The 27,378-nt window shown below is 40.2% G+C and overlaps 1 protein-coding gene across 8 annotated transcripts in view; it reads right to left on the bottom strand.

Moving 5' to 3' along the window:
* Window positions 1-27,378, bottom strand: part of thrb (thyroid hormone receptor beta) — a 163,433-nt gene that overhangs the window by 122,028 nt on the left and 14,027 nt on the right. Inside the window, exon 1 of one of the 8 annotated variants that reach the window (XM_037093495.1) lies at window positions 21,084-21,102. The exons of the other annotated variants lie outside the window; for them this stretch is intronic. The gene's annotated coding sequence lies outside the window, so the exon portion shown is untranslated. Of the gene's footprint in view, window positions 1-21,083; window positions 21,103-27,378 lie in introns of those variants that run through there. 8 annotated transcript variants of the gene reach the window in all.

A 27,378-nucleotide genomic window follows, 5' to 3' on the forward strand; every position in this document is an offset into this window, starting at 1 on the left:
TCACCTATGCTGTCATATTACCTAGAACTGCTCTTTCGGTTTGATTTTGGTCTGTATATTGTTACTCCCAGCTGTTTTTTTTTTTTTTTGTTTTTTTTATGTGGTCCTGTCTTGAGTATGTATGTTTGTTTATTGACAAAAAATTAATAAATACATTTTAAAATAAAAAGAAACAAGCAGATTTATACCTGCGCCAGCTGGACCAGGATTTTGCCAGTGGTTAGGTCCTGTTCTGTGCATTAAACTGACTGTTTTGGATTAATGAGACTAAATGAGTCCGGACCAATTCTGTTCCGGTCTGAGGAAATCTGAATACACAACAACAACAAACTGGAATCAGAATCCGTGGATGTTCATGTGTAGCTAGCTGCTATCCGACACACTATTGATGTAATGTTAGGCCATAAAATCTTCATTCCCTTAGCCCTACACATTCTGGATGTCTGGATACTGTCTTCACACATCTGCAAAGGCCCCCACACACCGCCAAGTCTGAAACCAACGTCCAACTGCCTATATCCAATTACTCTGTTGCCTCTCGTCTTACCCGTTTGGCAGAAAATTTGCGTTGAACACACCGCTTCGACGTGCTGCCTGCTCCACAGTATGTATGTATGTATGTTCTGCACTTGCATGAAATGCAATAAGCGGGTAGCGCCACTTGAAAACAGGAAATGACAGAACGGAGTGCATAGAAAAACGAAGCGCACACAGTATTCTGCCCCTCCCACACACCGCGCTGATTGGCTAGCACACCGCCAATCAGAATGGCCATACAGCCAGCCCACAACCAATCAGAGAATCCAATGGCTCAGATTGCCGACAGCCAACCTCCTCAGACTTTGTTGAATCGGAGCAGACAACATCCGCAGGGCTCCGAAAGCTTCCAACACAGCTTAACACACCAAACATATTTGTTCCTGAACTCATCCAAGTCTCCCCAAACGCTTCAGACGTTGGGCCAGTGTGTTCCTGCCTTAAGTTACACTCTTATGTCTCAAAGTGTTTCTCCAGGCTTAACTCATGGCCCTGTTTCTCAATTTTTTACCTTCTTACTGACATGTTGGGCTTCTACAGGCCCTTTTTATTTTTGTACTTTCAATTACCGTTCAGTTTTTCAGAACTATTATGGCCCTTTGTTACTTTCTTAGTTCCAATTCACCAAACCCTGCTTGGCTCTTATGGCTGTTACCACCCCATTAACTTTGAATGGTTCTTGCGTTGCTAATGCTTCAATCATGACAACCGGAGTGTTTAAGTATGTTGGTGTACGTTTCATAATGATATAAAATGTTAACACACTGAACCATATTGAATTTTAAGAGGGGTTTTTGTCCATTCTGTTAATTTTTGGGAAATGCTTTGGCCTGGAAAACCTGATTGCCTCACCTGGAGCCCTACATGCTCCTGCCCCACTCTGCTGCCAGATTTCATCCCATTTGAGATGTAGTTCACTGCTCATTCATAATTTATATGCTCTGACCATGAGGATGACATGAATGATAGACTTCAAAACTGTACGGCCTTCTGTTGCCCTCTCATTTCGAATTCACCAAACCCTTCTGAGCTGTTATGACTGTTAACACCTGATTCACTTTCAGTGGTACTTGCATCGGATCATTCTGAAAAGTATAGGCATCGTAGGCCATACAACAATAGCCTACTCAACATAGTGGACAACAGGAGTGTTTAAGTATAGTATGGGTTCATTGTTGGTGTGCATTTCATATGGATAAAATGTTAACACATTGAACCATATCCACTTTTGAGAGGGTTTTTAACTTCTGCAACAATGTAAAACAATTTCCAAGTTTAGTTTATTAACTTATTTACTTATTAACTTGGTTTCATGCTGTCCGCTGCCAGAGTTTTTAGACATAAAACACAAACAGGTTTTTCCTCATTTCGGACCATGTTCACAGTAAACCCATGTAGGCATCGTCATATTTCCTGCTCTTACTAGGTTTATGCCGGTTACGTCACTTGTTTTTTTTTCCCTCTGATGCCTCCTCCTTTTTTCTTTTTACTCCTGTCAGAAGCCCCTTTTAGATAGAAAAGGCGGCACATCTGCTGCAAGGTAAAGGCAGCAATTTGCCACCTTGTCTTTTTAAAAGGGAGGTGTAATATTCTTCCTTTTCCAAAAGCTGCTTGCCGCCACTGGGGTAAGTTAACATGCGATGTGACGTGAAGCATGAAGCTTTACATTGCACTCCATTGGAGTTTGGAACTGGGTTTTTAGCGGGGGGGCTTTTAATTTGAAAGTAGAGACCATTGGTAGCTTGCTGCTACAACAACAAGTGGATACAACCTAACAGCTACAGAGACCAAGGAGATACTAGTATCTCCTGAATCTCAGCGGCTGTCCAGTTGCTCATCTTGATGTCTGCAGATGAAGAGATAGACTGACTGCTATCAGTGGCTGTCTAGTGGCTGGAGGCTCCTTTTTTTTATCATTAAAGCATGAATCCTGAAAGTCCTGCCCCCCCACCCCACTATTTGAGAAGTACTGGCCTAGAGGAATAGTCAATCAGATTGTGTGCTTTCTGAAGCCCACACGTACACATTACGGTGGTTATGTGTTCAATTTCCATTGTTTGATGTGCTCACTTTACATTTCGTCATGCTACTTTACCTAGCCGTAACTTACCTTGAATATGTTCAAAACCAGGTAAAGACAAGGAACTAGTTTGTGTTTTGGCTATCTTAAGAATTGCTCTAAGGAATATTGCCTTAGTCTACTGCCAACTTCTGTAATTACCTGTTTAGATAGTTACTGATGATAACAGTGGTGAAGTTAGACATTAATGACAACAGACAAATTCATCAACTCTCAACAAAGCATTATTTTCATTTGACATGCCAATATGGGGGCGGCTGTAGCTCAGCGGGTAGAGCAAGTTGACCAGTCATTGGAAAGTCGCTGGTTCAAATCCTGGCTCTGGGCAGGGCTGAGCTGCATGTCGAAGTGTCCTTGAGCGAGATACTGAACCCCACACTGCCAGAGAGTACCCTGCCCTCGCCCTGAGACAAGGCTGGGATTGGCTCCAGCAGCAACACCCCGCAACCCCTTGGAAAGGGATAAGTGGCTATGGACAATGACATGACATGACACATGCCAATATTAAACTGAATCTTGTATTTTTTTCTTTCGCAGTCCAATTTGTTAACATGCCGAAAACCAATCGTACAAAGAGAGAGCAAAAATGTCATGTGATGCTGAGTCAGCCCGAGATGCCTGCCGGGCCAGCAATGCTGCACTCCAGTCAAGGCTCCGTATTGCTGAAACCAACAACCAATGGACCACTTGACTGGCCAGCAATGCCGCAATCCAGTCAAGGCTCTGTGCTGCTGAAACCGACAACCAACTGACTGCTTGACTGGCCAGCAACATCACACCACACTCAAGGCTCAAAGTCATTGTTGATGCCCTGAGTAGTGACACTGAGATAATCCCAGGATGCCTAACCATCCTGCTACCCACAATTTATGGATCAACAAGATGGTACGCCAAAGAATTCCAAGACGCCATGGCCTTAGTCAGTCAAAGGCAAACTAGACTTCTTCCTCACCTGCACTTGCAACCCTAACTACTGTAACTAGAATAGAAGAATCAATTTTTGAGGGTCAACAGGCCTACCAAAGACCAGACATCTTTCCAGAGTATTCCACATGAAGGTGGAGGCTCTGCTCACAGACGTGTTTACGCATTTGTGATGGTGAAAGAAACTCAGAAGAGGCATCTTCCTCATATACATAAGTTCATCACGATGGTGCCACGCAACAAACTCAGGACTTCCACTGATACTGATCGTGTTGTGTCATACAAATCTGGAATTACATTGCATTGTCACATGGCCTATGTGGACGATGGAATCGTGACAGTCCATGCATGGCTGACAGCACACGCTCCATTGACTACCCCAAACAATTGAGGCAAGACACAAGCTTCTCAGACAACTCCTACCCACTGTATAGAAGATGAGCTGAAGATGCGCCTGGCTCTCCCATCTTGAAGACGATCAGTCAATGACGATCAGAGGGGGCATTAATGTGTCTGTCAATAATGCATGAGTTGTCCCATACAATCCATACATTCCTCTCCGATACAATGTACACATTAACCTTGAAATTATCTGTGCTGTCTCCAGTGTGAAGCACCCGTACAGATACTTGGAGAAGGGTCCAGACCAGTGCCTGGTGAGGTTAGATATAGCTGATGAGACCCGTGAGGATCTTCATCGTGATGAGGTGACATGCTATGAGTTAGGACGTTACATCACTGCATCTGAGGCATACTGGCAAAATTTTGGACGTTTATGGGGACAAAAATCCCACTTTTCATGCAGTGACAGCTTTTCTGAAATTGTATGTTGAAATATGCAATGAAGCATTAAAATGTGCTAATTTGCTTGACTGTCCAGGTCAGTGATCTGGACTTTGATTTTTATCAAAATTCTTGATTCTCTATGTTGATCTATTAGAGTCAAAGTTTCTCTTTGTTTCATAAAATAGTTACTGTCAAAAGCATTCAATTATTCTATTGCTGCCATGTTTTTAGTAAAACAATGTTATCTAAATCACTCTGTGAATGATAAATGTAAAAAATAAATCCATTCAGAATATACAAAAGAATAAAACTGGAGGGTTACTGTGTATGTAAGTGCAACTGAAGTGGATATTTCAGCATACAAAACCCTTTTTTGTTACAAAAAACTGGTGAATCAGGGAAAATAATTCACAATTAAATGGAACGAACTCCCGACTGGTGCAATGAACTCCAGACCTGTCGGAACAGCAAAATCACTCTCATTTGTTTAGAATTCACCTTGGCCCCTCATAGCACGAAGCATTTCATCCCCTCACAAAATTACCAAGACTGCTGCAGCAAAACAGATACCACGTGATTTCAATGCCATTAAACTGTTGGCTTACAAACATTCTAAGAAGCTGGAACCAACCGTAAGAATACACAGACATAGAATAAACAATAATGTTCTACTTGACAAACAAAAAAAATATTAATTCAGAATCATAACAATGTTTTAAGGAAATTAAATCTACGGGCTCTGTAGATGGATTTAAAAAAAAAAGTTAGTTGTCTACATCAAAATTGTTGGTCAAAATACCTAAACTCAAACTAACCAATTAACGTTACAGGACGACCTTGACACATATGACAAGTGGAACTAACCCTCCAGTTAGAACATCGAAGTTTTAGTATTTGTCACATATCCAGTGGCTGTTTACTAGTTCATCCATGTACATTAACTACACATTGCCAGCTCTGCTACAGTTTGTCTCTATGCTTTTAGCATTACATGGTTCTTATTGTTTCAGCTTCAGTATTTATGAGTTGTGGACATGATAACCATTATGATGGTGAACCAAATCACAAAAATCACATCACAAAAATGTGCAGCCTGGATGGGAATCTACAAGGAAAGGGCTATTGGTGTGCCCCATTACCCTATGCCCCCCTTCCCGCTGCCAGCCCAGTTATTATCAATATTCCTCAAAGATAATCACGTGCCTTCTTACCCCAATTCACCCCATCGCTTGGAGTGCATCACAGAATAGCACAGCCAGGGGCAGAAAGTGAATATGAAGGCTTTTACAGCTCCTCTTTCTCTGTCTCCATGAATAATTCAACCCTATCCAAGCCTGCAAGCATTTTTCAACTTTCCCTGAAGCATAAAAACATAGCACAGCTCCCCACACTGACTGCCAGGGGGTTCATAAGCTCCTCATACCTAACATAAATCCACTCCCGATTACAACAGGATCACGTTAGGCCACACAACTAGAGGTTTTGCTGAAGGCACAGACACAGGTAATGTGTAAACCCACACAGGGCCCTGTGTTACCCATTTAGTAGAAATCATGTACTCTGTCAGGAAATCTGGATTCAGAGAAACGGTGTGAAAACCAGACAAAGGTTTTTGTAAATTTGTGACAACAAACTTGTCAGTTATAGTGGAAAATAGTATGAATCATCACAAATCCGGAGACAGTCCTCGTGTGTTCTACAAAGTATTCATAATTGCACAAATACACGTATTTGTAACCACTTCTAAGCAGCGCAGAATCTATCGTACATGTATGTTTGTCACTCTCTTTTTCTAATCAAACCTTAGGGTTAGTACTGTAAAGAATGGCATACTGTTGGATATGTTTTAGATTCAGCTCAGAAAGATACAGAAAGATGGTACCGCCTCTTTTAAAGGTACATGATAAAATTCTGTGTATCATAGCAGGTTCTTTGACAGAAGTTTTTATATCTTAGCTGTGACACGACACACCAATAGTTGGCTGTCAGTCACTGTCGGCCCCTCAGTGAGTATCTATATTTTGGTTTCATTAAAGGATAACTTCACTAATTTTCAACCTCCATCTCTATCTATTTGAATGTGGGGCATGCTGAGGGACACACCCTCAAGGTTTATTAATGTTCACTGTGTGTGAAAGGGCCCCTTTAAAACCTGCCATTCTTCAAGTAACCATCTACTTCACTGGTACTTGGAAGAACTATAAGTCATTTCAGCTTGGATTTCAAGTCCCCACCAATAAAACATGACCTGTTAAGCATTCATAATGGAGACATAGAGGGAAAAGAATAAGAAAGACGAAAAAGAATAATTTATCAATGCATTTGAGGTCTTAATTCTTGTGATATAATACCATCACAAAATCTGGGAAATAAAACTGGTTTGTAATTCATACGATATTACGATATATTTACGACATATTTTGAAAATATTTATGCAAACAGTTAGCTTCTCAAAACATATGTGACTGCTATTTGTGTGTATGCGAGTGGAAATCCCACTCTAAAGCATAACATAACTGTTAAACACAAAGCCCTCCAAAGTAAATGGTATGGACAGTGAAAGGACTTGTTGAACGTCTGTTCCCTAGCCCTCAGGATGACGAGGCCAGATCTGAACAAGAAAGAGTCTAGTAGCTGGAAATGGGATATCAAGAACGCAACACAAAAAGGGCAAGTTCTAAACAAGTCAATTACCACCAACCACCTATTGTTGAAAGTTAGCAATCTAAAACTTTGCTGATTGTTTGAGTGACTTCATGCATGCAAAGTAGCTAAAGTGAACTGTTCTTTTTTGGCCACTTGTGGTAATGGAAAAACTTCCAATCACAACACTGACAAGTTATGGTATAAAGTTGAACACATTTTTCTACCCTCTACCTATTCCAGAACCAATAAAGTTGTAGGCTGTAAAACCAAAACAATGTGCTCTAAGAAGCTCTAAAGCCCAGTCCAGCTAAGGGGAACTGCGGAGGTCGGTGATCATTCCTTGTGGGCAGTGATGCCAGTGACACGTTAATTAGTAACTCAAATTCTGCTAATATTAATGTTTTGTCATTATTTATGTGGTTACGAATGTTGGTACATTTTTTGGTCAAGACCAAAATGTGCCTGAAGTGACAAAGCCACAAGCAGTGTTGCCAAAATTACCTTGAAAAAGTAATCTGATTACCGGTTACTGATAACTCCTTTAAAAAGTAACTTAGTTACTTTACTGATTACTTGTTTTTAAAGTAACTAAGTTAGATTACAAGTTACTTTATTAGCACATATAGCACGTGCCGAACCCCCCACTTACTTGTTTTGCAATCGTTACTTAGTAAATCTGACCACTTTTTTTGGTGACGAGTAATCTAACGCATTAATATATCCAAACCAGTAATCGGATTAACATTACTTATTCAAGTCACTGTGCGTTACTAATATTTCGGTCATTTTCCTTAGTAAAATATACATTTTGCTTTCTTCTAGTGTGATGTCACATACGCAACAAGTCACATTTTCTGCATGAGGACAACTCGTGTCAAACCATGCAGCAACACAAAAACAAACAACAACGGAGGGAGGAGTGAGAGGTGTGTTTTCGAGCTAGAAATACAGTCATTATTTTGAGTTTGTGTCAGCTAAAGATGAGAATGTTAAGGTTCGTTGTACACTCTGTGCTGGTGACAGAGTACTATCAAGCTTCAAAAACTCAACGTCAAATTTGAAGAAACTTTTGGAGCCACAGCACAGTTAAGCTGGACTTCGGTGCAAAACAAGTAAGTGGGGGAGAGCTGAAGAAGTTGGTTGCGCGGTATGGTGTAAAGGAAATGCTGCCCTTAAACACGGTGGACTAGCGCTCGTTTTGTGCCACAATAAACAAGATCCCTACACTTATCAATGCTGTGCTGCCTCACAGAACATTTTTTTCTTCCTACCTGGAGAAGGAGTATGCAGAAATGGACAGAAATCTGAAGGCCACACTGAATGTTTTTTTCTTTTTTGGGGGGGGGTCTCAGCACCTGCTGAATGTAACTAATAAAGTTAATTGTAATCTAACTTAGTTACTTTAAAAAACAAGTCATCAGATTACTTTTTCAAGGCAACTTGGCAACACTGCTTGTGGGTCTGTCACTTCAGCCACATTTTGGTCTTCACCAAAAAATGTACCAACATTCGTAACCACCTAAATAATGACAAAACATTAATATAAGCAGAATTTGAGTCAAACCTGAAAACCTACATTTAGACCCACACCGGCACAGTTCATATTCAGTATGGAATGAAAAGAGATCAGAACTTACCTGCAATGGTGTCAGTGGCAGATTAACAAAATACAGTCACATAGAGGAGAAAGAAAGGGGACAACATCAGTTTATTGCACAATAGATCCTTGAACAGTAAGTTCAGTCAGTCAGTTCTTTTCAGATTTAATAACTCCATTAACTACAAGTTACAGTTAACTCTGTAAACTTGACCTGATCCAGTTGAAGTGTTCTGAAGGTTAAAGTATATTTCAATATGCCTTCGGTTTGACTTGTAGCCTCCCTTTGATGCAATCTTTTAGCAGCTATGTTTGTTAAAGGACAACCACATACTGAATAGATGACATATCTGTGTTGAAATGTTGCTGTCGATAACCTGCTCTGTGAAGGATGGTGAAGGAAGTGTGTGCCAGCTTAAAGATTGCACACATGATAATCTGCTGTGAAAATCTAAACACAGGTCAAAGTCAGCACTCTGATGTAACTTCTCTGTAGCTTGTTATGTGTGACTCCAAACTTTACTACTGCCATTCCATGTGGGGCTTTTCTGCACTGAAAAGGGTGTCAAAGAGTTCACACGTCATTGATATTGGGTGCTCTGCACCCAGTAGCATTCGATGAGGACACAGATGTGGACAAAGAAAAAAACAATGACAGGTTCCAAGTCATTCCATTGGGAACCATTACACCACTATCAGAAAGTAAGTCTCTCAGTGGTCATATTAGTTTCAACAGGTACATATTCAAAGCAGGTGCTGTGGATGATGCAAATAGATGTACTTGTGAATGTACTTGAATGGAACATTTGTTTAACAGTTATCTAAGATACAGGGTGGGAGGTAAAGGCAGCAGCTGCCAAGAGCAACAACAGTGTTCTAAGAGTCACTTCTGATCTGTTTGTAATGTGATGTCCGGTGATTAACTGCTGAGACTGTTGATGATTGCCAAGAAAATGTTGTACAAAACTATTTGTAGATGGGCTCTGCTGCAATTTTTCATAATGACAAAGCTTATTGTTGATTTTTTGGTAGTCTAAACAGTAAATAATCCATTTCAAATTGTGTTACATGCATTGTTGGGCTAGCTAGCTAACAGCAGCTACTGTTAGCAGGAGTTAACAGTCACTCTGGTATCATATGCCGATAATATGAATCGGACAGGTGGCTAACTCTGATGCATTACACCTTTAATTATGACTTCTGCTTCTTTGCAAAACAACAGTTCACCTGACACATACAAGTCGTTCGGGAAATGCTCGGCTCTGTACTGAGGGGTAAATGTCAAGTTTCTCAGTTTTTTTGCTGACGAGGACAGAGCCATGGGCAGCCGCTTCCCCATGCTTACACTGTTTTGATGGGGGAGGGGGGCAGCGGCGACTTGTTGTGCCACCCAGACCTGCTTCCCTCCGTGCAGTTTTCCCTAGACATATGTTCCACTTCCACACGAAAACAGCTTGTCAGTGAAATTATGTCAAATTCCGCGATATTCCACATTAAAAAGTAGATTCCGTTTTAATCGGCTAATTCCACAATTCCGTCCGCGATTCTGTGATCGCAGAAATCATAGGGCCCTATATTTGCTGACTCTGTACTTAACAAACAAACAAACATAAGATTGATTTTGGATGGGGGAACTTCCGGGAAGGTGAGCATGTGAATGGCAGGGCGTTCTCGCACTCCCACATCTTCACTCTAAAAATCTACTCTTTCATCAACCCCACTAGCCTACAGTAAGACAGTGTACGCCACTAACTTAATATAAACTGGCATGATGTCAAAATCGTGGAAAAACACTAAAAAAGGCTATTGAGGGAGAAACCTCAACCTCAACTACATGCAACAACACCTGTCTCACTAGCATTGCTAGCTTACTGGAGGACCACAGAGCTAGCATATCCGCTGACTTCAAAACTACGTTTGTGGCTTTAGAAGTGAAACTGGACTGTACACAGGCTGTGGTGATGGAGCACGATCAAGGGACTGACTAACTGGAGGCTAGCACAGAACAACAGGACCAACGGATTCAGGCACTGGAGGACAAGCACAAGCAAGCCGAGAGCATCGCTAGGCTAAAGGTGAAGACGGTGGACTACAAAAGCCGCAGCCGCAAAAACAACATTAGGATAATCGGACTCCTGGAGTCTATTGAAGGTCCGCAACTGACAACTTTTTTTGCAGACCTCCTCGACACACCGTGCGCTCACTGCCAAGCCACAACTGGGGTCATGGCCGCAGCTGGTAATAATTCCTCTCCACCGAGGTTAGCTTTGCCTGAGGAGGCAGCAGTCTTTACAGCTAATTATCAGCAGAGACCGGACGTTGACGCTGATTAATACACTCCAGCTGGACCGACGGCTGAACTACCTGCGCAGTCTAGCCTTTTCCCGGGCTGGACCCACTTCGCTTTGTCAGGGATTATGGATCCTGGGCCCGTACACAACTCAGACAATGTTCAACAGGTGAGCTTCCAGATAGGGGGCGCACAATAAGCGTTTAAATTTAGAAATACTTTGAAAAAATACCTACAAAATCAACAGTACATGCTACAATTTTGTAACTCACCAACTGTAGCCCCAATACTGCTGAAACGTTAGTCCACTTAAACTCATTACAAATTATGAAGTCCATCACTCAGTTTTTTTCAAAACCTGTAAAACATATAAAACCTATCTCCTCCAACAATTTTTGCTCAATTGTCACAAAACTTGCTAGAGAGCATTGTCAGACCGTCCTCGACAAAACTTGTTTCTTGGATTTTTGGTTTATCAAAAATTAAGCCTACAGTGTGTCAAAATGTTTGACTGTAAACAGTACTGTATCAAGTTCTTGCTAAATACATTTTCAATCTTCAAACTGAGAGTATTTTGGAGTCATGGTTGATGAAGTTTGGCAAATATCAGAATTTTATCTAAAAAACTGAATTTTTGATAACATTTTGAATTCTGCTCTCATGGGAACAACAGGAATCAATGTAAGAGTGGCATTTTAAAACATCAGATTTTCTCTTATGAAGCAAAACACTTCAAAAACAAATCACCAGCATGCTGTCAAGATGCAATTTATGTATTATCAGATTTTTGTTCAGGTAACAGAACTTCTGACATTTTGACCATTTTTGAAATCTGCCTTGGCAACAGCTGCCCAGCCAGCTCTCACTTCCAGCCAATTAACTCACTGAGTTAGGCGCTGGTTCTTGGTGTCAGGGGTTGTGAGTTTGAGACCCAGCAAGGGTGATGATGATAACAGATCAAAATGTCAGATGTCCTCAACATGAAACACAAGACAATTGTCCTGATGGTGGCATCACAGCAAGCCTCTAAATTAAATAAAAACAAATAGCTTGGACTGGACCATGGGTGAAAGCTAACCAAATTTTGCACAAAGGTCCAGTCTCATGCCAGATTACCTCAGATGTAAACCCAAGCCAATAGTCCTGATGGTGGCGCTACAGCAAGCATCTAAAGTTCAAAGCTTTGAAAATTCATAACAAATCAACCACAGCCTCAGAACTTTCATCAAACTGTAGCCTCAATATTGAAGAAACTTTTGTACAGTAAAACCTATTAAAAGATTTTATTTTTTTCTTTCATGTGAACAACTGGAGTCAATGCAATAATGACATAGTGAGACATCATTTATTCACTTATGGAACAAATCAATTATTTTTAAAAACAAATTACCAACATCTCCATGCTGCAATATGTTTATTTTCAGATTTTTGTCTTGATAACTGAATTTTTTACAGTGGTTTTAAATCTGCCTGCACAACAGTGAATGGCTTACTCAATTTGTAAAACACTGTTGTATTCCCACTTGCCATTTAGCTCAGAATAATAGATGACAGTCTGTGGTTCCAGAAGTTGTAAGTTCAAGCCTCAAGTGGTCCAAAATGTGCCACCTGAGTTATCTTGATAACTCAGGTGGCACAATCGGGATATTCCTAGACCATGCTGTGGGGCATACTATTAAACAGCCACTTGTTGATATAGCATATTGTAAACGGTTGGCATTTATTTTGTTAATGGGGTTTTAAGCAGATATATGGGAATAGAGGTGAAAGTAAAGGTGATTAGACATAGAAAGGGAAGTGCAGATGAATGAGGTGAGTGTGGAGGGTATGGTGTGGGTGGGGGGACAGGCAAGGGAGGGACCCAGATTTTTGCAGGTCACAGATCTCGGTGGGGGAAATTCAGCAAGGTGGGGGATCTGTTGCCATGCAAGTCAGGAAGTCTTTTATATCTTTCATTTGGGAGGACCGTTTCAGTTAGTTCTTTCACAGTACAATATGTCAATTTTGTTCATTCAATTATTTTCTTCATTTGTTGCTAGGACTACTCTGACACTTTAGTCACACAATTATACCATGCGCCATGGCTGGAGTGACTAGGGAGGGGGTGGGTGACAGGCAGGCAGTGAGGATCATTTCGCTGAACACCACTGGGCTGAATGCCTTAGTGAAATGCACAAAGATAATGACAAATGTCATAAATGTGAACACAGATATCATGCTTTTGCAGGAGACACATCTGATCACAATCTGATCTTCGAAATTTAACAGGCCCTGGATTGGGTAGAAAACCAGGGGCACTGCGATTTAGATAAGATCAAGGATCGACTTTATGCCTGAATATTTGTTATTTTCCCACATGCAGTGCTCATACCTGCATATAGATTACCTTATAACAGACAGGACATGCATCCCGTCAATTTCCTCTAGTCAATATTATTGGGTTTGGGGCAGGCCTCGTCTCCTGGATTCAATTACTCTATTTCTCCCCCCGCGCATCAGTATGTCCTAACACCCAGCACTCTGAGTCCTTTCCTTTATTCAGTGGGATGTGACAGAGATGTCCGCTCTCTCTAAGCATATTTGTGGTCAATACTGAGCCACTTTCAAATGCCTTAAAGGCTGAGGAGGGAGTTAAGAGGATTCAGGGATGGGGCACAGACCACAAGGTCTCATTATATGCTGATGACCTCCTTCTGTATATCTGTGACCCTCAGTCTGGCATTCCCCTTTTTCTCTCAGTCCCGAAGTCTTTTGGTTAACTCTCGGGTTACAAATTAAAGGTCCCATATCATCCTGTTTTCCATAAATTTCACACAGCTGTCAGAGGTCCAACAGCACTGTATTTGATATGCATTGCCCCAAACCCATCCGTGGTCCTGAATTTCAGCTGTCTAAAAGTCGCTCAAGTGAGCTCTGCTGAGCTGTATGTTTCTGTGCCTGCACCTTTAAATGCTAAAGAGCTCCGTCTGTCAACGCCTACTTGGAGAGCCTTGCCTGCTACCCATCCCTCTCAGGAAGACAATGCCTCTTTCAGTAGCGGTAGCATGTGTTAATGTTATGGTGCATGTATATATCTATGTATCGCTATGGCTCGACTAGATACTTTCGTTCAATCATACCAGTTTGACCCAGAATCGTTCCCAGAAGGAGAGGCTACTGAAGAAATACAGACTCTGCGGTTGCAGCAGGACGTTTCAGAATGGTTAGTGTGTCTGAATAATGTTAGTTTGTTCGTATGTGTTGTTACAGTTACTACCATATAGCTAATTGCTAACAGCTAGCGAAAGCTGTGTTTCTCTCCAACACAGTCAGGAAACTTTGGACACTGTTCGCATTGTCTCTGTCCAGTCTGCACATTTCCAGACTTTTTACTGTGACAACTAAGCTCTATCGTTATGCACATTAAACTCCCTTGAAACTCCATTGCATAGCGGATCAATGCGGAGCTAACTAGTTAGCCAACTTCCAGCTGACTTCACCACACTTGTAGCTTTGTACTGACCCTTGTTACTTAAGAAGTCCAATGTGAAGTGGTTAGCACACACACACACAAACTTACACGAACCGTAGCCGGCACGTTGTCATTAAAAAAATTGAACGCCCCCTCTTGGATATCATTGCACAGAGGAGGCTTGCATATGAAAATGTGTCCTTTCATTATGTAACGAAAGGAGCTGAATCTGAACAACCTGTAGGAGCGCCGTTTTACCAGTGGGTGCGCTGCAGAGATCATGCAGGAATCGCTTGCTTTCCTCATTCTGCGAGTTGGCAGGCTCAGGGAGGACCAGTTTAGAAATGTAGACACCAGAGAAAACGTGTTTTTCATAATATGGGACCTTTAAATATCTCAAAAAGTGAGAGCTATGCTATTAACCAATTAGCTGCGGAACTACCCCTGTCTGCCCCATGTAATTCAGGTTTCAAATATTTAGGCATTGCAATTACAAGATCTGTCCGCACATTATGGGAGCAGAACTGTACTGCTTTTATGGTGAAAGTCATGTCTGATTTGCAGAGGTGGGGCCGTCTACCACTCTCTTTAGCGAGAAGAGTACAAGTTGTTAAGATTAATTTACGCCCCAAATATCTATATATTTTTCAATGTTTGCCAATTTACATAGCCCAGTCTTGTTCAGTGTTCCTGCGACAAAGGCTTGAGGAGGATCAGGCCAACAAAAGAAGATTAGATATTAGAGATAGTGGAGGCTACTTAATGAGTAACAAAATAAGCTTATCACTGCTAAGTCACCAGGGTGCACTGGGCACTCTTTCCACTAATACAAGACCATATAGTTACAGTGTTGCCTCAAGCCTAAGATGCTCTATTAATCCTAGTTTATATTAAATTGTTGAAAAAAACAAACTTTGGTCTGGGTTTTGCACCACAAGGCAGCCATGGATAATTGCTTTTGCTGTAATTTTTCAGGTCAGCCAATCAGAGACTGCATGTACAAGAGAAGATGAACACATAACAGACTGAAAAAATAAAGGTTCAGCTTGGTGTAATACAAGACTACAGCTTTTATTTGGAAAGTCCCAGAACCCTGCCTGTCTCAGACTATATCTGGGTGCTACACTTTTATTTGGTGTGTTTGTGTGTGTGTGTGTGTGTGTGTGTGTGTGTGTGTGTGTGTGTGTGTGTGTGTGTGTGTGCTTACTGGGAACTGCTGCACAGTTTGCTTTCCTCACTGAACTTTAAATTTGTATGCTGCACAGTAACCTCTGTGATCAACGGCAGTGTTTTCCAGTCCACAGGGGTTCGTTTTAGAGAAATGTCAAAGAACCTTTTCTTTTCAACCAGAAACCAAAATACAACAAACATTAGTTCCAGGCTGTTTTGCTGAAATGGCAATTAAAAAGAGTCAATCTGCAAGGCAAAGTACGTTTTGAGTTCACTGCTCAACTTTCAAGACAGCTGCCACAGGCACACTTATTACTTATTTGCGGTTACTATGAATAAATTGTGCAAAACATAAATCAACCAATAGTCTGTGAAATAATTCAACTATTTATTTGAAAAAAATCAACATTATAAATTGTAACAAGTTTTATCTCTATTAACTCAAAGTAGGACTAGGCGATATCCATATTTTAATATGTATCGATATACTTCTAAACGAGATATAACATGGGACAATATTGCTTGTATCGATATAGCGTATTTTGCGTTAAAATGACAATACACGGGCAGCAAGTTTGGATTTCTCCTCTCTCTCCGTGTCCCTACACACACAACACACGCAACTTTTGACGCACAGAAAGCACACGCATTTTTGATTCTTAAGTGATGGTGAACGTAAACTTCCAAGCTACAAACAACTGCACAAGAACATGAACATGTCAGTGCACAACCCCAATGCATTAAAAAAAATGAATAAATCATCAGAGCCAGCCACTCCATAATAAACACGTGTTACCATCATACGTTATCCATGTCTATCTCTTCATCTTCCTGTTGCTCATTTTGTTCCTGTCGTGTCTTTCTCCCTGGTGTGCTGGTTCAGCTGTGTTGCTATCATTAGTGCTAGCAGTATTGCTAGTGCTAGTGCTAGCTGAAGCTGCACTTGATTCTAAAAACAAATCACTCAGTTTGCAGCATTTTCACCGTCTGCTAACAGTGCTCTCTTAGATTTCTCTTTTTGCTAGCTTAATCTCAGTCAACTTCCGACTTCCAACAACCACGCAGATGCGGTCCACTCGATTCAGTCTTGAAATTCCCATAAGGCATTGCCTCATTTTAACTTTTGCAAACAAATACTCAAATAAAAAAATGCAGATAGATTTGTTTTATTTCAAACCATTTCACTACAAAACAATGCAGACAGATGTAAAAGTTTGTGATTGTAGGCTATAGAGGTTAACCATGACAGTGATATAGACACTCGTATGTGGTATATAAATACTGATCAGATCAAATTGCTGTGTTATTATCTGAGACGGAATTACATTAATTTGACATACCAATTGCCCAGTCGCAATTACCTCGCAAGAGAGGCACTACCCAAAATGTACACGGATGTCAGGGCTCGTCTTTCTGCCCGGCTTGCAAAAGTGTCGTTACGCGCTAACCACTGACATGTGGTCCAGCAGGACCTGTGAACCTTACATGAGTGTGACGGTTCACTTCACGGAGGACTGGGAGATGAAAAGTGCATGTCCTCAGACCAGCTACTTTCCGCAAGATCATACAGGGGAGCATATTGCTGAAGCCCTGCAGGAGGCCCTAAAAAGCTGGAATCTCAACCAAACGGGACTAGTTGCTGTGACAACAGACAACAGGACTAATGTTGTCAAAGCACTGCAACTAACAAAGTGGCCAAGGATGGATTGTTTTTGTCACAAACATCATCTGGCCATTGGTGAGTGCAATATTGAATTAATTAATTTAAATAAGAAAATTTATGACATGCAAAATGCTCAGTAAAACACTGTGTGTGTGTGTGTGTGTGTGTGTGTGTGTGTGTATGTCAGTTATAGTCATGGTAACAGTCTTGTTTATGTACTCTGTATGTCACTTTGGATAATAGTTGCTAATAAATTCCAGAACTGTCTGTAATCATATACAAATAATTAATAATTACAGATAATTAATAGCTGTACAGTACTTTGGTTGGTTTGGTGGACTGTTCTTAAGATGTGCTTTACAACGAAACCTGACTTATAAATAAATAAATAAATAATTAGTGATTTTAAAGTGCAATTACAGCGGGGTCTACCAGGTCATCAGCTAATCACTGAGTCAGCCACCAAGAGGATCAAGACAGCAGAACAGATGATTTAGAGGGTCCTGGAGTAGGAAAGAGCACTTTCTAAAGTCTTGTCTTCTGACAAGAAAACCAGACCACTTGTCATCACCTGGCAGGACATAAAGGTCCTGGAGGCAATCAAGAAAGCTCTGAAAGTCCTTCAAGATTTATGTATCAAGTATGTAACACTGTCATACGTCAGACCTGTGCTCCACCTGTTCAACAACAGTCTCCTGGTACCTGAAGAGGGAGATACTGAGCTGTGCAACTCTATCAAGTCCTGCATTGTGGATTCCCTCAACAGCAAATATGCTGATCCATCCACTAGTAGTGATGCTGACCCTCTGAAATGGTGGAGGAATCATGAAGTTAACTTTCCAGCACTGAGCCCACTAGCAAAGAAGTACCTTTGTGTGCCAGCCACCAGCTCCCCTTCCGAAAGGGTGTTTAGTTGCAGTGGGAACATTGTAACTTGCCACAGGGCATCCTAAAACCTGACAGTGTTGACAGGTTAGTTTTCCTGGCACAAAATCTGTGAATTGCACATAAGTTGGTATTGTATTTTTCATTTTCACTTGTTTTTTTCTCTCTTTTGTTATTTGAGATGTGCACAGAGATACCCTGTCTATTTAAGTGTTTGAAATTTAGATGAAGATATGCATTTACATTTCGGTTTACATATTTTATTTGAAATGTGCACAAAGAAGGAATGCCCTGTTTACATGTTTGTTGAAATTTGCACAAAGAGATGCACTTAAGGTTCTGTTGACATGTATTATTTACAGAACATCAGTCACTCCAAGCACCATTTGTAAATAAGGGCCATAACAACCTAACGACAGCTTGAATAGTGACTAGCTAATGTTGCTAATCACTATATAAAATACTATACTTGTACTATACAAAAAAACCAAACTGTTTACAAAATGTACAACCTGTCAAAAGTATCTAACTTAACAATTGCTTAGATTTGACCTTTGCCTCTAAACTTGATCATGTAACAGTGCTTTTTCATCCATACTTACTTCAGTTTTCATTGTTAGCTTTGTACATATTGTTAATAGTATTTGCCATTGCATTTATTGTTTTTGATTATTTTGACACCTCAGTGTCTCAATATACTCTCTAAACAACATTGGCTAGCCTCTAAGCTTAGCTAACATTAAGTTGCTATGGCTCTCTACACTTGCTGCTTGGAAGAGCTTTTGTGCTGATCTGTTTAGCTGCAAGGTGAGGGAATGGGAACTGGTGACATTCAAGCTGTATTAATTACTGGATTAAGCAATTTCAATCAACAGAATATTTAAATGGACTCTTATACTATGAATGCACAAATTATGAAATCAAATAACAATTAAAGCTGCAAGCAGCGATGAATGGGCCCTCGCAGTCAATGCGCGTCGGGGCATGCTGCTGTCAGGCTTGTTCTCGCAACACCTTCCATGGAGGAAGCTGTTCCTTTAAAACTTAGTGGCCTGCTCCCGCTGGTATTAAGTACTGTATGCTGAAGTCAGAAGAACTCCCTGCAATCTACATGAAGAACAAATAATGAGAGGACTACCACTGTGTTACCGTACAGACTCTTAAACAGGTTTGTATCCATTAGCAAGGCAGCAAGGCCTCTGGTGGAGAAAGCCTGCCCACTCAAAAGTGAAGATATGTCAGCTGTTTTTTTTGTTTTTGTTTGGCAATAAAAGTGCCATCTATTGGTTGATTTGCACCAAATTTTGCAACAATCATCAGGCCATGGATTACAATTAACATAACTGTTCTGTTAATCAGACTGTATTTGGTTGAGATATGCAAGACTGTCTGTTTTGAACACAATGTGCAGGAATTTGTTGTATTATATTTTGGGCATTTTTTGGACCATCAAAATTAATTTGATAACTTTTTTGTCAGGGTTGTCCACACATGCTTCATGCAAAGTTTGGTGCAGACAAATCACCTAGGAGGAGTTTGAAAGTACGTTTTTCAAGTTTCGAGATTTTGCAAATGGAAGTTACAATGAAAGTGGGCGTGGCCTACACCACACAATTAAGCTGAATTCAGGGACCACATAGATATAAGGTTTAACAACGTGAGGCATATTATGTGGGAGTTATGTGGGAGTAATGCGCTGAATAAAAGGCCATTATGGGCTGAAAAAAGCACCACCTGCTGGTCATTTTTGGTGTGTGAGTTACAGGGGCCAGTCTATACCACCCCTATGAATTTCATTTCCATAAGTGTTACGGTGTGGGCACGGTGCCAAATATTAAATTAGATTGCCACCAAAGTGCCAATTAGTGGCGGATTGGTAAACCCTTAATCGGCTGTCCTCAGGAGGGCACTGACAATAATTGTACTAAGTTTCATGTTAAGGCAGGAACACACCGGCCCACCCGTTGGACGTCTGAAGCATTTGGAGAGTCTCGAACGAGGTCTGGAACAAATATGTTTGGCGTGTTCAGCTACGTCTGAAGCTTTCGGAGCCACGCAGACGTTGTCTGCTCCGACTGAACATGCAAAGTCTGAGGAGGAGGGCCGCCGGACGTCTGACCCATTGGACTCTCTGATTGGCGGTGTGCTAGTGAATCAGCGCGATGGTTTTCTACGCACTCCGTTCCGTCATTCCCCATTGTCATGAGAGACAAAGTATATGGGAGTTATAAGCCAAAATGCACTTTCTTTGATTATAGCGCTACCTAGTGGTGGAAATTCAGGATGACAACAGATTATAAAATTTTTAGCCAGGATTGACTTATATTCCAAGTTCGGTGAGTTTTGGGGTATGTTCAGGCAGTGAAAAATGTCAGCATTTGGGACAAAGAAAAACAAATAATAATCATTTGAAAAACAATTGGAACCTCACAGGTTGAGACCTGCTTGGGCCCTTATAACGTGATCAGTGATAATAATTTTAAATATCCACTTATTTCTTGATGTCTGTTTTACATTGTAGTTTATGTGTTGTGCTGAAGGCATCTTGTGCTTTTCTATCATCCATTAACAGTGTATGGATAACTGTGTTATTTTATCTGAATTAATGCTGCAAACAAATACACCAAATCTATCTGATCCATGCTTTAAGTACGTTTAAGCATTAACACAATTGTATTCCCAGAACACTAAAAAACATTTATTGGTTTCTTGATAATATTCAGTACATGTCATCATTTGTCAAGTCCTTTCCAATATCTAAGCTTAATCACTAAGCGTAAAGCCAACACACTGCGAGCAAACAAAACCTATCTAAAAGCTTTTCTAACACATCCCCAGGAAAGCACCATCTTCTATGATGGTCCAAATGTTTGTATTTTAAACCAAAACAGATTATGATTAAGGCTCTGATCCTCATTTGCAACACCAAAGTCTATGCAGGGGTTTAGGTGACATTAATCTACAATGCACTTATGACTAGTTGTAGTAAAAAGGTTAACATCTGCTTTAGTCTCAATCCAACATTAAGAACAGCAGAAGCCTTTGTTTACTTACTCAGCAATTTCCTCCAAATCAGGATGCATCATCTGATTAATTAGATGTCTGTAAATCAGATTAGCCCAATGCATCTTCTCTGAAAATCCCACGGCGAAGACAAAAAAAATGATTTTTTTTTCACGAAACCATTTCAGCATTTTGAGCAGTGCCAATGTCTCATCATCTCACAAGTCCATTTTTAAGGTTTTAAGGATTTGTACGTACAACTGCGACTGCATACTTCCTCTGTTTCTTTCATAATTTCTTTCATTAAGATAATCTCCAAAGTACATCTTTTTAAACCATAAAAAACAAAAACAAAAATTGGCCGCCACTCACTCAGAATTCAATGTTTTGCAGGATTTTTCTTTCTCTACTCGTCCACTCGTCTACCACAGAATAACACGCTCATGTCGCTCACTCGAGACTGACATATGGTATAGGGAACAGGAAAAGAAAAAAGAAGTGACAGAGGAAGAGAAAGCATAAAGTCAAGAGCAAGTCAAGGATGTCAAAAAATTGAGAACACTGAGAAATTGGCTAACCTGTGTTCTTCTGCAAAATCATACATGAGGAGTTTACAAAGTGTACATAATGCCAAACAAAAAATAAACAAGACCACGTGTAGCAGCCACAGCACAGCTTCCTTTCCGCCTAGCTATGTATTTTACTTCCTTCTGTCTAAGTGTCTGCCCAAGTGATATGCTGAGAGAAGAAAAGAGGAGGGGGTAGAAGTCTGAAGTGAAAACAACATGGCTACAGACAGTGGCTTCATTTTTGTTTGTGTTGTGTGTGTGTGTGTGTGTGTGTGTGTGTGTGAGAGTGTGAGTGTGTGTGTGAGCGTGTGTGTGAGAGTGTGTGAGTGTGTGAGAGAGAGAGAGAGAGAGAGAGAGAGAGAGAGAGAGAGAGAGAGAGAGAGAGAGAGAGAGAGAGAAAGTTAAATTTGAGAAAGGCTCAGTGCTGTCTACACCCTTGGCAGTTTTTGCTTGTTTTTTATTCATTTTATCTACTGGACTGAAGCAAGTGTTTAAGCTAGATGTCATTAATTATTGTGTCAATGATGCTATACATGGTTTTGGAAAGCTTACATGAAAAAAATGGACCACTGGACTTTTTAGCTACAAAGACAGATAAATTAAGTGCTTTACGAAACCAAAGGGGAAATTACAGCAGAGTCACAGCAGGAAAGTCAGACATGAATAACAAAACACAACTAAATAAGGGCAAACAAATAGCTAAATTAGTACTCAACTGGCTCTGAACACTCCAAACACATTTTTATATGACTTAAATGAGGAGATTTAATATGAGTCAGTCCAGAGCCATGAACTCTGTTGATGGGGCTTCATTATCCTTGGTTGTATCAAATAAATGCACTGATTGGTTGTAGCTTCCTTATGTATTTAGTCCAGTTAGCTGTGCAGCAAGCTGACCTAGAGATTGCCTGGACTGGGATCTTGGATGTAGTTGTGTGCCCACATCACAGAAAGTCTTGTTACAACAGCTAATGGAAATCTCTATTTGCTCTGTCAGCATGGATGTCATGGCTGAATTACTTTGAAATTCATCATGTATAAATGTTTTCATCTGTTTCGGTTATTCTGATGAGTACAAGAAGCCTCTCGCTATCTGTCATTTCTAAGCAAGTTTACTTATATTATGGATATTCGATGTAACACTTTCACAGGAAAGTGTGAGTACGGTTGATTCCAGTAATCGATAATGATATTTCGTTTGGATTTTTTTCTGAGTCAAAATAAGTTGTGTGATCTGTGGCTATAGTTCATAAAAAATTCTATTGGAGCCAGAGGGGAAAAGAGTAGTATCATTTAATACTAATAGTAATAACAGAAACAGAAATCTTACTCAAGTGAAACTGAGCAAAAACTTTAGTTGACCGAAACTTGTAAGCAGAAAATGGTTAACGGTAAGTCAGTATGTATTCAGCTTTTTGGAGATTGTTTTTGTGTTCATTGAGATATTGTTTAAAATGGTACTTTTCAAAGGGGGTGTACTCATTTACGCTGAGCACTGTATGTAGGTCAGAAGGTTAAGCAAACTATCTGACTATCTGTATATGTCAACAAGAAAGTATTTCAGCTGCATATTGTACAGCCTCACGGTTATAAACTGTGATAGCAACAATAATGCTGAACTCTTGAGAAACTGGCAGGTGGTGTGATGTTTTGCTGGCTGCACATACTGTACTCTGCAGCTGTCAGAAAACAACTGCTAATATTGGATACACACTAGAGTTGGGTGATACTGTAGGAGATTTTGAAGATTCCTTGTACTGTACGCATGCCTTATCAGCAATCATGTGTGAAATCCAACACAAATTATTCAATATTAAAAGCATACTATGTGCTTTTTCAGTAGTTGAAGTGAATCTTGCAATAAACTGTACATTGCATGGGCATATTAGGTGTGTGTTACTTTTGAAGACATAGTTTGAAAGACATGACGGAGAGCTACAATCAGTCACTTGGTGAAGGCGTGATGATGATCACCGTAGGGGTGGGGCACCTCACGACTCAATTCGATTCCGATTCAGAGGTCAACGATTCGATTCTAAACCAATTAGCGATGCCTCTCGATGCATTTCATTTTTTTTGTTTACATTTTCATGCATGATTAAAAGAATAATAATAATAATTAAACCTGAGTTTGCTCCTCAGAGTTTGCTAATCACTTCCAACTTTTTTCTCGCTGTGTGACTACATGGTACTTTCAAAGCAAAGTATTTGTAATGATCTGTACTTAATTTACTTCCAATATAGTTAATCAGTAAAACAAATGAAAGAAATGTGGCAAGTCAACTGGAAGGTTACATTTGCCACTAAACATCCCAGCTTTGCAAAGAACCCACAGGAAAAATGTGCCTCTATCAGCATACAAGTAGTAAATTAATACAGCTTCAGCATCTGAATCACTAATATAACAAATAATAGAGCTCTAACGAACATATCCTCCTGTTATTTGCAATGAGCAATATCATTATTCAGACAAAAAACCTCCAAAACATTTTTGCTGTACCAAATACACAGCTTTCATTCAAAAATATAGAATCCTGTACCAGCAGCTCTAATAAAAAAATAATGTTTGGACTTCAGCATTTTTCTGAGTAACTAACAACATGAAAAGCTGCCCATGTTTACAAATAAATAATAAAGAGTCCAAGAATTCTCACTATAAACACAATCCAGAGCATAGAATCCCTCAGACAAAAAAGCATCCATTTTACTGTATACCACATTCAAAAACAGTTTTTATACAAAAAAAGATCTTGGGCACTTAAAGGGATATTCCGGTGTAAATTTAATCCATAGTCTAACACACTCGATTACTGAGGGCAGTAGAGTCCCGCAGTAATGATATTCACTGAGCTGCGGAACTCTACTGCACTCGGTAATCGACTCACAGGGCTTCCCCACAACAAGGAGGCTTCTTGGGTGGTGAGTTTTGTTTATCTTTTCCGACAAAGCCGGCAACGATATCAAATGTTTGATGCCTCAAAATATGTGCTGGGACCCTGTTTGTAATGTTGCAGAAGTTTGGTGCTGTTCTGAGCATTATTTGTGGCTTTTTGGTAGCGATTTATACTTGGATCCATTTGCTGCAGTGTATTGTTATTGTGCAGTCATTTCTGAGGATGCTAAAACTACGTAAGCTAGCGGTCCGCAAACTTCATCTCTCGAGGGGGGGTTGTACTCGGTGTCAAGGTGTGTTAGACTATGGATTAAACTTACACCGGAATATCCCTTTAAACATCTGCAGAGAGGAAAGTTCAAATGTTGTGTTACTTTTCCTAAGCAGCTGCAATCTGTGGAGGGAAGGACAGTAAATCTACTTAAGACTCAGGGTTTACCTGTAGATCTGTCTATATAATGCATATTGATGTCAAAACAATACAATACAAAAATCAGCTCTCATACAAAAAATGAAAGAGGCTGCAATTAAATCATATTGATTAATCATATTCCATGACTTCGGTTTTGTTTACCAAACCAACTGTTTTTCTTCCTCCTCTTGGTGGAAATGTGGTTTATCACATTTGTCGTGTTTCCAAAATATTTTAATTTAGTTCGACACAACTTGCATATGGTGTGGCTCTTGTCCAGGTCTGTTTTCCCTTCAACATAATTTCAGTCAAATTGCTTCCACATTCTTGCTTTTAAAGCAGAGGGTGCTGTTTGAATGGTGCCCTCAACCATCTCATGTTTTTTGTTGTGTGCACGCCATTGACTGTCCAGGTGCTGCACTTCCGCACTTATGAGTTCCACCTCTTGCGTTGCATCACCATTACGTTGTCATTGTGATGCATCTAAGAATCAATTATCTTTCCCACCCCTAATCACCAGTGCTAGAAATGTAGACTACAGGCCACCTGACATCCCATGTCATGTCTTACTTTTGCCATCCACTATAAAACTCTTTCTCTTGGTTAGTTTTGCCAACATGTGCTTAGATATTATGAGTCTTTGGCTGCAGAAGCTCATTAAGCAAATACAAAACAGCCTCTCAACTAATATGACATGTACCTGTCGGTTTGTGGTCAAAAAGGCAAGCAACCTTGACATTGCATGACTTGCTCTGGAAAAAACCTGGGTGTTAAAATTGGCCATGGCTTTAATATTTTCATACACACACCTTTCAGCAATTTTTTTTCCTGCCTTGTTCCCAACAATAGTAATTCCACCTAATTAATGTGTGATTCTGATGTGAAATTGTTGAAGTGGTGTTTGACCTTTCCAGGACACAAGGTAACAAACTTAATTTCTTGTCATAGTGTTATGTTATTACATAAGAGAGGGTTTCATAGATAGTCCTGCACTCTGTCAGCTCGGAACACAATCCATCCATCGAGTCCAACAGCTTGATCCTGGATGTCGTAATCAACTAGAATGGCACTCGGATGAGCGTATACCTCCACCAAGGCCTATCAGTCCCCTTTAATTATTCAACCTCCATCATTAAGAATGTTTATGCCCCAACTGTATGTACATTTCTGTCACAAGGCGATAGACTGAAACAATTTCTTGAATCTTGAATCTTGAAATTAGATATGTCCCTTTATCCTGGCCCACACCAGAAGTTAATTGGGTCTATTCTGGGCTGAGAAATATCCTCCAAGTTTTGTAGAAATCTGTTAAGCAGTTTTCATCTCATCCTGCTGACAAGCCAACCAAGACACAAACAAATGGACACAGGTCATTCTCCTCATTGGAGGTAATGAATATTTTTAAGACACAAAACAATTAAAACATCTTAACAAGCTGCTATGTCATGCTTGTTTCATCGGGGCACTAACTCAAACCTACCATCTATGTTTGGTATAACTGAAAACTGGTTATCTATGGGCAAGTGGGACTGTCCTTCAGCTAAAACACTTGAAGGCATCAACTTGGACTCTGTGAAACTGTGATCACGATCCTGATTAACAGACCATTCACATCCATTAATTCAGAAAATAACTGAGCAATAACTAATTAATCGGCAATAGAAAATGATCAATAACTGCAGCTGGACATGACTTTAAAATTATCTAGGTTTCTTGATATACGTCTGTGTGCCTAGATCAGCCCTATACGTGAGCTCCGAAGCTGCTCTGAAGCAATGCTATAGCTGACATGTACCTCTTAAAAAATCGATAACACAGGACTACAGAACTGCAAGAAGGTTCGTCAGCTGCCGCTGCTCATATCTTCTGCAGCTTTCTGATACCAGTAGAGATTGACCAGAGAGAAGACACAAACATCAAGCAATAACAAACCTATCAACTTGCTTTAATTTCCACATGTATATCCTCATTACTATATTATAATTTTCTGTTTTGTTATAGTTTTTTTTGGTTTACAGACAAACTACTAATAAAAACTAACTTGGAGTCCCCCAAAAACTTGGGATATTTGTCAGTTTAAATCTGTATCAGTGGTCAATCTGTGCTATGGGACTTTGAAAAGCTTGATGAATACATCTTTGATTTGGATGAAATGTGTCAGCAGTAAAGTCGCTTTTGAGTAATTTCCCCAGATCTTCATGTCAGAGTGACTTTGTCAAAGTCAGCTGGAGTGCATTTGAAAGAATGACGAGAATGATCGGTGCACAGCAATTAACATTCCAGCTATAATGACTAGAGGTGTTGTCATTCATAAGAGCCAATGATTGGCAAACATTCTGTAAAGGTGTTATGTTCATTGAGACCACAGCGCATTTGAAGTGGTATTGAAGAGACATCAGTGAACCAGAAGGAATTTTTTCTATGGTGGAATCATGCTCTATTCTATCATTTACCAAAAAGCTTTCAGGCTGT

Source organism: Acanthopagrus latus, chromosome 3 (genome assembly GCF_904848185.1).
Source record: "Acanthopagrus latus isolate v.2019 chromosome 3, fAcaLat1.1, whole genome shotgun sequence".
Classification (NCBI taxonomy): domain Eukaryota; kingdom Metazoa; phylum Chordata; class Actinopteri; order Spariformes; family Sparidae; genus Acanthopagrus; species Acanthopagrus latus.